Consider the following 13,589-nt stretch of genomic DNA (forward strand, 5'->3'; position numbering starts at 1 on the left):
AGTGTCTATTATGTGAACAGTTCAACTGTATTGAATGAATGAATGAAATAAAATAACAATTGGTTCATGCCTTAACAAGAAGTGAATTCTAAGGAGAGTGTTATTATAAATAACAAAGCAATAAAAAAAAGTTGCATGACACAGAATGCACTTGAGTTTGGCCAAGAAATTGGCATAAATTAAGAGGTTCTAAATCAAAATCATAAAGAATACTTTAGAGAAAATGAAGGGTTGAGTGGAAACAGGGAAGTATAGGAGCTACTCAGGTTCACACTGGCTGGGCCCTAGGGTGTCTGCAGATCACACACTTAGAAAGTGGCTTAGGTGTAGCTTAACTTTAACTTAAATACAGTAATAAATATTTTAATTTTTTTTTCTTTACAGTGCAAAACTGTAGTACCATAGCTAGGAATTCAAAAAAGGAATGTAGTGGTTCTCTGTTTATTGAGTTGAAGTATGGAGAAAATGGGAAGTATGGAGAAGTAGTCAGGAGCTCCTTACATTAGCAAGGTGGGACATAAGGAAGCTCAGCTTAAGGCTGTGTCATGAAAGCAGAAAGGAGCAGATTAATAAATAGACATTATGAAGTTAGACATGAACAGACAGAAAAAAAAATTACTATAGAGTCTGTAGGGACTGTAGACACCACATCATATTTTTTCTCCATCGCTTCTGAAATCATTTACGTGTGGAAGAGGAAAATCAAACTGATCTAAGCAAAATTAAATACTGTGCTATAGGCCCCAAAGGATCTGAAGAGCTACTTTCCATCCTAGGTCTGTGTGAATCTCAACACAAATGAGAAATAACAAAAATTCAGAATGTCAAGGGGATTCCAATTAGGGAGATTATAACAAATTTTATAAAAGGTGGCTTTGAGATAAGTCCTGAAGAGTTTGTTAAGCAGAAAATGAAGAAACAGGGCATTCTGCAAATTAATTCAGATAGGTGAGAAAATATGGTGTAGGTTTGTTGTGAGGAGGTGAGTTTTGTTGTAGCAGAGATAACAGAAAAGTGAGAGAGAGAATGTGTTAAAGGTAAGTGTGAGATAATTTGTAGAGGATATCAGTCATTAGGTTTTACCCTAAAAGTGATAAAAAGACTTGAACACTAAAATGTATTAAGTGCTAAGAAACTAAACTTAGACAGTATGGAGTTTATAGCTTGTTCCAATACTTATTAGTTAAGTGATTCACCATATGTAGAATAGGGATAAAAATTTACATAGCTGCTAGTTCTAAATGAGTCAGTACATAAAAACTCTGAGCTCACTTTCTGGCATAGAGTAAGTGCTCAATGTTTCCTCATTACTCTTAACATATTATATAACAACCATAGTAATAAGAACAAAAACTGTAACCAAGGAATAAAACTGGAGGGTATGTAAATGATACAGTAATCTCTGACTTTAGAAAATCAGGTTTTGTTTCCATATTAAAATAAAATTATAGGGAACCATTCTAAATGACTATTATACATAGGAACAGAGAAAAGATGGAAATTACTCATGAAACTATTAGACAATATGAATAAGTGGTAGTGCATTTCCTGTATTTCTAATAATTTTCTCATATACCTAGTTCTCTTCTCCTTAACATTTTCATTCCTTTACTTCCTGCTAAAATTCAAATTTGTGATTTATTCCTATGCATAACTTTTAGGAAATCATTATAAGTCTGTCATAACTTAAAGAGTGATTCTCTTTAAATTATTTACATTAACAACTTACAATTAAATGTAATGTTATTGTGTGTGTTTCACTTATATAAATACAATAAAGAACAATGTTTCCCTGATGAATTTGAAATTTTAATAACAACTTCATGAATTGGAAGCATAAATATAATTTACCTGCTTTCTGTAAACCCACATACGGTTGTTCAAAAGTGTTTTCATGCATTTAAAAATTGTTGAAGATGGGGCGCCTGTGTGGCTCAGTGGATTAAGGTGCTGCCTTTGGCTCAGGTCATGATCTCAGGGTCCTGGGATTGAGCCCCACATCCCTCTCTGCTCAGCAGGGAGCCTGCTTCCCCCTCTGTCTCTGCCTGCCTTTCTGCCTACTTGTGATCTCTCTCTCTCTGTCAAATAAAATAAATAAAATCTTAAAAAAAAAATGTTGAAGATGGCAAATGGAGCAAGCTGAAGTTAAGTAAGTGGTAAAAGTATTGAAAAGATTATTAATATATCTTTGACAGTGACAGGGCACAGACTGGATTCAGTAAATGAAAAATGTAACAGATAGGTTAATGTGACCTCTCTTTTCATAAGGCCTCTTATAATGATAGCCAGGAAGTATATCTCGTAATTCACAAAACAAAAAGTACTAAGTTGTCAAAAGTATATCTAAAAGAACTATTACTAAATAATTTCTATTCCACTTTAAGTCTACTTTTAAAAAATCATTTGTATCCAACAATCTCTTTGAACTAGATTCTGTTATATCCCAATGCAAATAATAATTTAGATGGAAGTAAGGGTTTTGATGTCAAAAATTACCAAACAAAATTAAGGCTGTATATAAAGAATCAGCACATTTATTCAACATAATTATGCACATTTATTCAACATAAAGATATGTGTACCTATGATCTATTAAAAGTGTTTCTTAACAAAACCTTCTTATATAAACTAATAAACTATTTTCAAATTATTTTCATATATTAATTAAATTAGTTTTTCAAGCTTTTTAATAAATATTCTACAGATGTTCCAAATATTCTATTACTTTATATTTGTACAGCTAGGTTTTGAAGCAGAATTTAAACACTGTATACTTTAATTAAAAAACACAAAAAATGTTTTCTATCACTCAAAATTGATGAATAATCCTGATTTACATTATGAGAGGAAAATCTAGGTTATTTTAGGATTTTCTTGGCTTACTTATATAAATCAGCACTACTTTCATAGCACATGCAAACCCTGATTTCCTTTTGTTTCAAAGAACTAAAAACTACATTTATGCGTTCAAATTACATAAGCATAAAAATAAGCTTCTACATTATGACCAACAAATGAATTACTGTAATTTCATACTGTTTTCCTTGAAAATCAGTTGTGAATATAGGAAAAAAATCTATAAAGATTCATTATCCACCTCCCAAATAACAGATAAATGGGAAGGTAAGAAAGGAAAATTTTCTATAGTGTAGAAAAATTCAGCTAATCTCAGTCTAAACCAATACAGAGATTTTAACCATAACTAACCCAGGTAGCAGTTTAAAAAATGACTTAAGGCAACTGTCATTTTCATCTCCCCTGAAGCTGTCTATTTCGACCAATTCTGTAAGTTTTATGTATCCTACAAGGTGCTAGTGTATACACCAAAGAATAAAACCCTGGCAGTTTGATATTTGTTGCCTAATGTTCTTAATCTACTCAGGTAGTTATGTTGAATATTTCCACTCATAATAGATGATAGATGAGACCTAATAGGTAGTTTCTCCATATATCTACTAATTTGGTGGGTTTTTCTGTTGCAGTACCTTTTAAAGGCTCTCTGACATCCTGTCATGTACTTCATTTTTGCTTGAACCAAATCTTTAAAACCAAGGAATTTTAAAACCTGAAATTTTGCTGCAGGATTTCTTTTTCACAAGGAGAAGCAAGAGATAAAGCACTGCTACAGAACAAGTGATTGTTAATTTAAATGAAAAAAAAAAAAGGAATGCATTTGTGTAAATATATTTGATTGGCTTACAATAACCAATACCTTCTCTTACATGGAGAGCCATAGTGAGGCCAAATCCATAGATTTACAACTAAATTAGAATGGCACAGGAGCACATGGGTGGCTCCTTTGGTTAAGCATCTGACTTGATTTTGGTTCAGGGCATGATCTCAGGGTGTGAGATTGAGCCATGTCTTGGGCTTCTCTTGCTCTCTCACCCCTCTGCCCCTCCTTCCACTCCAGCACTCCCCCCACTTACTTAAGTAAGAGTTCTTTCTCTCCCTCTCTCTCTCTCTGCCTCTAAATAAATAAATAAAATATTTTAAAAAATGCTATAAAATATGAACTTGTGTGGATTCACAACGAATATTTTTATAGTCTTAAATCATTGTAAATAAAGTATCAGTGCCACCATGTTGTCCATCTAAAGACACCTCCCACTACTACCACTAATTTTACATTTAAGAGAAGTTTTTATAATTAATTAAAATTGAGAAGTAATGTGTGTGTATGTATATATATATATATATATATATATATATATGTATTTAGTCACATTCACAGAAAATTTCAAAAAATGTTCTATTGAGCACAGTTCTATTGACTTTACACAATATTCAAGGATAAAATTATTTATTTTCAACTATATTGCTCTATTGAACTGCAGTAGGAGTATTTAATTCAAAAAAGAGTTTTTGTTAAAGTTATGATATGTGTATGTTAAGTTTTAGCATTTTAATAAAATATTTCATCAAAAAACTAATGAATTCATAAAATAAGATACTATGGTAAAATATATCAACTTTTAACAGAGTACTAACAAAGCCACTTCAGATAGAAAGAATTAGAAAACCCAATATACATTATTCTTTTGTATACACATTTTATGAGAACTAGTTAATGTCTTATACACTTGATTCAAAATACTATAATCTATTAAACATATGTACGAAATAGGCCATGTAGTGCACATATTAAATTCACATAAGAAATTAGTTAGGTTCTCAGGATGAGTTTTGCCCCTCTTTGATATATTGTATTGTATTTTAAATTTTGGTATTTTTCTTTCTTAACCTTAATTGTTATCTGAGTTTGTTTTTACTACCAAGCAAAAAAGCAAAGAAATCTATACAACCATATCATTTACTCATTTAAGGTAAAATAAGTTTGATTTACAATTCCAGCAAAACTTAAAATCATATGTGACAAAGAAAAAAAAAAAAAAGACCATACAAATTTGCTATGTATATCTCACACCTGCCTCCTAAGAATCCTGGGTCTTGTCAAATGGACAGCCCTATGTTTTACTGAACACCTTGATGAGTTAGCATAAGGACCTCTTGAGAGAAGCAAGAGCTATTTTTCTTTGCATAATAAAACTCAAGAGGCAGATTTGCAATGTAGAGTGTTTCTAAATTACACATTATTAGTGCTCCATTGATTTCTTCAATAAAAAATGTCGTAGAATGAATCTACTTAGGGGTTTTATTAAATCTTAAAGCTTGGAGTCTACTAATAACACCTGTACAAAACTTTGCCTTTTTAAAAAATAATGAGATCCTCATATTTTAAATATAGTTTGCTCTTTAAATCCAACCTCATTTACCCATACAATAAATATATATATATATATATATATATATATATATATATATATATATATATATATTACATAGCTAATATGGCCTACTAATCTGGCTAAGTGTATATTCTGCCAAAAGAGGAGTTGGCCTTCTTGGACACTAGATTCTTTTTTTTTTTTTTTTTTTTTTACAGTACTTAGTGCAGAGTCCTATTAATGTAGGGCAGAGACCAAGCAGGGAAGCAGACAGTGTTCTCTAACTCAAGAAATAATGAAATTAACAAACTAAACACACACACACACACACACACACACAGAGGCACATACACACGCAACACTTGGCTGTAAGCGCTCAATGGTTTTCTGTCTAAGCATTTTATACTCAATGTGTTAGCTACACAAATATGTTTAAGAAAGTGGAAAATAAAAAAGCAAATCCTGTAACCAAAATGAAAAAGGAGAATAACATTACAGATCCAAATTGAAGGGTGTGTTTACTACTTCTTCTCCTCCTCCTCCTCCTTCTTCTTCTTTTCTTCTTCTTCTTCTTCTTCTTCTTCTTCTTCTTCCTCTTCCTCTTCCTCTTCCACTTCCTCTTCCTCTTCCTCTTCTTCTTCTTCTTCTTCTTCTTCTCCTTCTCCTTCTTCTTCTTCTCTTCTTCTTCTTCTTAAGAGTTTATTAATTTATTTGACAGAGAGACACAGGGAAGAGAGGGAACACAAGCAGGGGGAGTGGGAGAGGAAGGTTTCCTGCTAAGCAAAGAGCCCAGTGCAGGGCTGGATCCCCAGGACCTGAGCTGAAGGCAGATGTCCAACGACTAAGCCACCCAGGTGCACCATGTTTACTTCTTTAAAAATTAGTATATTTAGGGGCATCTGTGTGGCAGAGTTGGCTATGCAGCCGCCTATGGCTCAGGTCATGATCCTGGGATCCTGGGATTGATCCCCACGTCATGCTTCCTACTCAGCAGAGAGACTGGTTCTCCCTCTCCCTCTGCCTGCCACTCTGCCTACTTGTGCTCTCTATCTCTCTGTCAATAAATAAATAAAATCTTAAAGAAAAAATAAGTGTGTTTGCTTCTTTAAAAGTAAGATGAAACAAGTTATCAAGAGCTTATGTAGAAGAAACTGTGCATCCATATAAAAAGGTTGGAAAGTTTACCAACATGATATGTATATGTATTGCATACCCAATCACAAAAATATGCATATGTACTCTGTTTAATAAGCAACTTATGGATGTCTTCTGTTTTTCAATAGTGCACTAGGCTATGGAAATGTAAGGGCAAAGATATTGCAGGTCCTGACAATCTAGAGTTTGTGTTTGTGTGCTGTGAAGAGGGCAATGAAAAACCTCAGAGACTCTGGGGGAGGAGATCATAGTTTCAGAATTCATAAATGTTTCAGGTATTCACTATATGTGAGAATACAGACAAAGAGAGCTCCCACTCCTGGTTTATTTAGAATCTTTATAGTTTGTTAGTTTATTTCTTTGTGGGTAAAATTAGCATATAAGGTTGAATGGAGTAACAAAACAAAACAAAACATAAAAAAACACTGAACTGTGATTTTGTGAGATCTTTATCTAAGAACCATTTTTGAAACAATTTTGATGATTGCTTATCATCTTTAGTTTATATTTTTCCTATAAATATATTGATATTTTCAATTTCTGATGTGCCAGAATTTCAGTTACCCAGGCAATTTTGCTTCTGACATTGTATCTCCATACAATATCTCCATACCTGGCCTGTCCATGAATCAAGTCACACGTGTAGGGTTGTCTTGATAAATGGCTAGCCATATATATAATTTTGCTTTAACAGATTTGATAAAATATGAGGAAGAATGATATACTTTACTTTAACTTTCACTTTCACAGAATGTTTATTTTTCCCTTGGAGAAGCTTCAAGGAAACATAAATCAAACCCAATCCCTTCTTAATCATTTCCTTACTGTAATTTATAACAGAAAAGGAGCGCTATAGACTTCTCTCCAGACTCCTAGAATGGTGCCCGCTACTTGTTATTTCAGCTTTCTTCATCCTTTACAGTGGAGCCATAGCCGTTGGGCGGGGAGGAGTTATGACTCATCTGGAACAGGATAAGCCCTGAGCCCCTTATTCCACATTTGTCTGCAACCCTTTTACATTACATTCTTCTCACTCATTTGACTTTTGAGGGTCTTAAAACTGCCTTTCCAGCTCACCAAAGCTGAAAAGTAACACTGAGGTCCACTTTTCATGAAATCCCTGAATTACCCAATTTGAGATAATTATTTGACACTGACATCATTTTAAGGTATGTGGTAGGGAAGGGATGAGTGTTACAAGGAAACTTTTGGAATATTGTTTGTCTGTTTGTTTTGTTTAGTAGGTCAAGTCCAGAGGAGGAGAAAAATGTTGGAACTGGCATTATCAGTTTTTATGTAAATACTTGTTGCTTTCAAGTTCTCTATTATATATACTCTATTCATCTTATTACTTATCATGTAATCATAGATTGAAATAAATACACACACACACACACACACACACACATACATCCTCCCAAGTTCAAACATTAATGTTAAGAGACTACATAATCAACCAATCAACCCATAAATAAAAATGCCAATAAGAAAAATGTCAAATTTCCAAACTGCCCCCCCATTTTCCTTTCAAGAACTAGGAGTACTTTCAAGGTAGATTTCTAGAGAAACATAACCCAAAGTAACAAGAGTAGTTTAAATCCAAATGCTGGTGTTGGAGGTGATGTCAAGTGTAGACAAGCCTTTTGAAGAATCTCAAATAGCATCATTGAAGTTGTTATCTTCCCTTTCTATCTCAACACTACTCCTGAAGTAACACATAAATCAGAAATAACTTCCTTTTTTTTTTTTTTTTTTTTTTTTTTTTACTAAAAGTTTCCTCTGTGCCAGGTGAACTAGATAGGATTAAATTTGTCTGTAGTTGCAGTCAACTTCAGAGAGGACAGGAAATGCAAGACAAATGATTTGTAGATGTTACAAGGAACAGGCTATAAAACACAATTTTTCTTCATGTATTTTATCTATTTAAAATTGTATCAAAGGTATTATTTTGGTCAGTGAAAATTTAAATAATTTCTTAGAGCCCTAATGAAACTGAGTATTAGCTGTGCCTTTGTAATGTAGGTAAAAATTGCTCTCAACCACGCTGGCCCTTAAGTAAGTCCCACTTTCATCACCCCACTACCAAAAATAAATCATTCTTTAGAAAAATTATTGAAGTATTTTCGGGGAGAGTCCCATGGAAATACTTTTCCATTCACTGCTTGAATATCTTTCATCTCACTAGCTTCTCCTCTCATTTTCTCAATTCTCCTCACCCCTCTAAACTCACACAAGGGAATATTTTAAAAATAAACATGCAATAATGCAATAAATCACTGCCAAACCTGTGGTTTTCATTTCCTATGCTAATTATAGTAGCATTTGCACAGTAAGTTGTAATCTTTACATATATCACAATAAGAAATTGGCATTTAAATTTTTCTCTTCAGAATAGTACAAAAATGAAACACAATCAATTATGTAAATGTCCATTCTTTATGAGATTTAGTTGCTTTGAAGATAATACAACCATTACGATACAACAATTTTTCTGGAAAAAAAATAAATTTCTTTGAAATTACTTTTTAATATCTAGCTAATTAAAAAACTGATGCAAAAATTACTAAATCCCACATGCATTATCCATATCATAAAAAATGTTAAGAGTAGTAGAACTATGTCTTTCACATATCTATTTGCATGTAATGATATTATAATAACTTAGCATTTTGGATACAAGTTATGAGTACAATAATGAAACATTTTCCTTTACATTTGTAGAACACTTGTGATTAAAAAAGAAAATGAATTATTATTTCAATTTTTATACATTAAATAGACATAACTGATTCTTCTGAGAATTATACATGCATTTTCATTTTTAATAGTCTCTTTCAATTTCTCCTTTCTGGATAGATTTGTATATAGAAAAAGATAAAAATGCAAATTGAAATTCCTCATATAAGAAATTTATATTTCTCATGTCATTACAAAACACATTCTTTTTCACTGCATAATCTCTTCAAATTTAGAACTATGATTTATGATTAATTAATTACTTGGTGGAGTTTAAGCTTTTTAAAGAAAATTCTTTATTAACTACAAGCCTGAAAAATGAGTATCTAGTTAATATATGTTGCCAGTTAACTGAAATGTGCTATGAATTACTAATATGAAAAGTACATCACTTATTAAATATTCAATGGATCTGTTTTTATGAAAATTAACAGAATATAAGGTATGATTTCTTTACTCTTTAAAAAAGAAAACATAATTATAGAGTGATTTAAATCAATATATTTCAATAAACATCAGATTATCATCTGTGTTATTAGCTAAATATCAAGTAATTTAATTTTTTCCCTAAACAATTGGAGAAGTAGATATTAAGCAACTCACACTCAATACTAAAAATACATATGTTAGAATTTTAATAAACTTTTAAAAACAAACTTTTAGTCAATAAGTATTTAGTCAGTCCCTTTCAGAAGCTGAGTAGGTAGTTGGAACTTTGGGGAGACAGGATTGTAATACATCTTCTCTTATCTTCCAGGAAGTCTAGTTTCATTAAACCAAAGTGACTTCACAGTTGGTGCTCACATATCTGTATCTTAAAGAATGGCTGCGTGCTAGTTTAGAGTTATTATCCCCTGGTAAGCATGCATATTCAAGAGAGTGTAAGGCACGGACACAAGCTATAGCTGAGTCCAGTAACCAGAGCTCAATCGTTTAAAGACCATTTTGATTTAGATCAAAGGAAGTATGGCATCAGTGTTTCTGGTATATCCTCAGCCTAGGGCTCAGGTACTCTTCTGATTCCTATGGAGAAGGAAGGAATACATAAAACCAAAACGGGATTCTTTTTACTATTAAAGTGCCATTCCATAGGATAAAATGGGAATAACTGTATGTATGCTCACTTAGGCAACATGTATACTTAAAAATAGGAATAACTGCATGTGGTCTGGACTGGGTCTCTCAAGGAATGGGAAGGAGATCACTGAGGAACTGAATGAGTGCATAGAATCAGTCCAGATATTTTTTTAGATATAAATGAGTTTTCCAAAATTAAACTTTCTCAGGTCATTCAAAATGGATAAAAAAGATATGAAACACATGTACACACACAAACACACACACAATCATTCCATATAATGGAATATTACTCAACCATTAAAACAAATGAAGTCTTTTATGACAACATGAATGAACCTAGAGGCTATCTTGCTAAGTGAAATACGTCAAACAAGGACAAATATCGAATGATTTCACTTATAAGTGGAATCTAAAAAGCAAAACAAAATGAACAAACAGAATCATAAATACAAAGAGTAAATGTGGTTGCAAGGGAGGGGACAAAGAGGGGGATGGGTGAAATAGGTGAAGGGGATTAAGAAGTACTAACAGGAAATATAGTCAAACATATTGTGATATTTAGATATGGTAACAGGCGGTAACTATACTTACCATGGCAAACATTGCAAAACGTATAGAATTGTCAAATCACTATGTTCTACAATTGAAATTAATATAGTATCAAATGTCAACTATATTTCAATTAAAAATGAGGGACATAAATTAAGATCCAAAAATTTTTTAAATGCTGAAAATTTTAAGCTGTTTTAAAAAGTGAACAACTTTCTAAATTTTGTGAATTTTGGTTATTTTTTAAGCTACAAGCTTGTTTTTTAACATAGATGGATAAAATAATTTTGTTTCTCTTAAATTCCTCAGTCTCGATTTACTTTACAGACTAAACAAACCTGAGAATTTTAGACATTGAAAAGGGAGAAAAATGTAGAAAAAAATGAGAAGTTAAGCAGGGAAAATACAAACCTTTAGCAAAATTGTCACTATTCACAGAGAAACCCCTGCTACAGTATGGATTATGAGTAGTATCTATATCATGATTATGGGCAACTTAAAATTTTTTTGATTTTTTTTTTGAAGATTTTATTATTTATTTGACAGAGAAAGAGAAAGAGTACAAGCAGGGGGAGGGGCAGAGATGAAGGGAAAAGCAGACACCCTTCTCAGCAGGGAGCCCAAGCTGGGACTCCATCCCAGGATCCTGGGATCATGATATGAGCTGAAGGCAGCTGCTTAACTGAATGAGCCACCCAGGCCCCTGCAACTTAATATTTAAACATTATTTCATTCCAGTCCTCAGAAAGAAATGAAGTAAACTGGTTAAATTCACAACAGCCAATGGCGAATGTTGTTGCTGGGACCTTCAGACTTTGATCTGACCGGAGATGTAAGTACTTATTGTTTGTATTTACTGTTTCCACATAATTCATGTGCACTTAATACAGTACTTGTTGCATCTCTGATACCGTGTTAGATGCTGGGAAATTCAGTACAAAAGAAATACAGTTCCCTTAATGCTATGTAATTCTCTCAGTCTTAGACATAGCCTGGCTTAGGAAATAGCATAGCACTTTCTTCTTTATTTCCATTCCTGTGAGAAACATGAATTAAGAGCCTACCAATTTTTAGGCACTTAGGGTATAAAATCCTGACACTTGTCCAGGATCTTTTCAGACATTTGAGATATAAATTATTTGAAACGAGAGTGTAGCAATCTGAGAGAAAAGTAGATTAATGTGATGAGGGGTCAGAGGAAGGAAACTCATATTAACTAAACACGTATTATGTGTCAGACCTTCTGCCTGGCCTGGAAATATATACCAAGCCCAGCATCAGAAAATAGTCTCAAATTCTGAAAAACTCAAGTTACAAACAAGATCAATCTCTGCAACACATATTTAAACACATGCTAGATTTGGTTAGAAAAATATGTTACATGAGATTGGTAGGAGAAAAGACTGTATCTGTCCCTCAGATTTTCCTGACGTAGAAAAAAATTCTCATTATATTAAAAATAATTTATATTTAATGTTTTGACTTTGAAAATGCATGCTAATTTTTACTCTCACTCTTCACTTAGTAATAGGAATAATTACTTTGAAATGCAGTAGAATATTTGACCATCATTCACATTCATGAAAATGGGACTGTATATGGAAGCTATGCAAGTAGGCTTGCTATAATTTAATTTATTATATTTTACAAGTATGGCAAAACAACCCTGCCTATCCATCCCTAAAAGGAAAATGATGTTTAAAAATATCCTCAAGCATACTTTTCAGTGTTTCTCATAATATAAAGAAATAACTAAAATAAAAGTTTGCCTTATATGTGTTCCCATTATTTAGATGTTCTTCTAATTATTAGCTCCAACTCTAGCTATAATCATTTCAACCCTAAGAAGATATTATGTTCTGACTGCATATATAGCAATTCTATAATCATGCAATATAATTTTGTATATCAATTATAAATACAAACCCAGAATTACACCAATTATAAATACAAACCCAGAATTACACATAGCGCTTGCTGCATTTAAAGAAAGTTAAACTCTTCACCTGGTAGCTGTTTTACCACAATGATATAATTTACTGGTTGCAGGGGAAAAGAAACAGACCGAACTATACACTATTAATCCTATTAGTATTGTAGACCAGGAAATTTGCCCCAAATAATTCTGTTACTAGTGCATTCAAGGAAAAAAAAAAAAAAGTGAAGTTGATAATAGTATATTGAATACAGTAATGTGTAATAGAAGAATAGGATAAATAGAAAGCAAGTGTTACACAGTAAATTATTGATGATAATAATTTATCAGCAACTTGAAAATAACAAAGGAATTAATTATAACACTCATTTCCAAATAAAAATGTATTTTTTTCATACTATCTCAAGCGGTCCCATTTTTCGTTCATATTCTAATTTCTTTTGTGTCTGTACTATTATAGCACTTACAGTCAGAGGTAAAAATTATTATTTCAATACAATACTTTAAAAATATGCTCATTTTCAAAAAGTTCCACTTATTTTCCATAAAACATGTAATAATTATAACAGGACATTATGTTTTTTAATCACTTTATTGTTGAGCACATAATAGACATTCTGAAAATAATGGTCATTTGCTTGAAAAATATACTAACCTCTTTGAAAACATACTTGGCTATGCAAATGACAGTTTCTATGTAGTGTCTGAAGATGAACACAATTCTGATTTATTAAACTCCCTTTTTTACTTTTGTAAGTTTGAGAATTCTTATAACTCTAACTCTTAGATAAGGTAATTTCCAATTTAATACAAGAGAAATATATATATATATGTAAGAATCAAATAATGAGTCATATAACATCTGGAACAGTTCTCTCTCAATATAATTTACTTGAGAAACACAA

General features: G+C 32.1%; 1 protein-coding gene across 2 annotated transcripts in view; it reads right to left on the reverse strand.

Annotated features, from left to right (window-relative positions):
• FSTL5 (follistatin like 5) overlaps positions 1-13,589 on the reverse strand; it is a 766,488-nt gene that overhangs the window by 43,329 nt on the left and 709,570 nt on the right. The gene's annotated exons all lie outside the window — the stretch shown is intronic.

The sequence above is a fragment of the Mustela nivalis genome (assembly GCF_964662115.1).
Source record: "Mustela nivalis genome assembly, chromosome: 4".
Classification (NCBI taxonomy): domain Eukaryota; kingdom Metazoa; phylum Chordata; class Mammalia; order Carnivora; family Mustelidae; genus Mustela; species Mustela nivalis.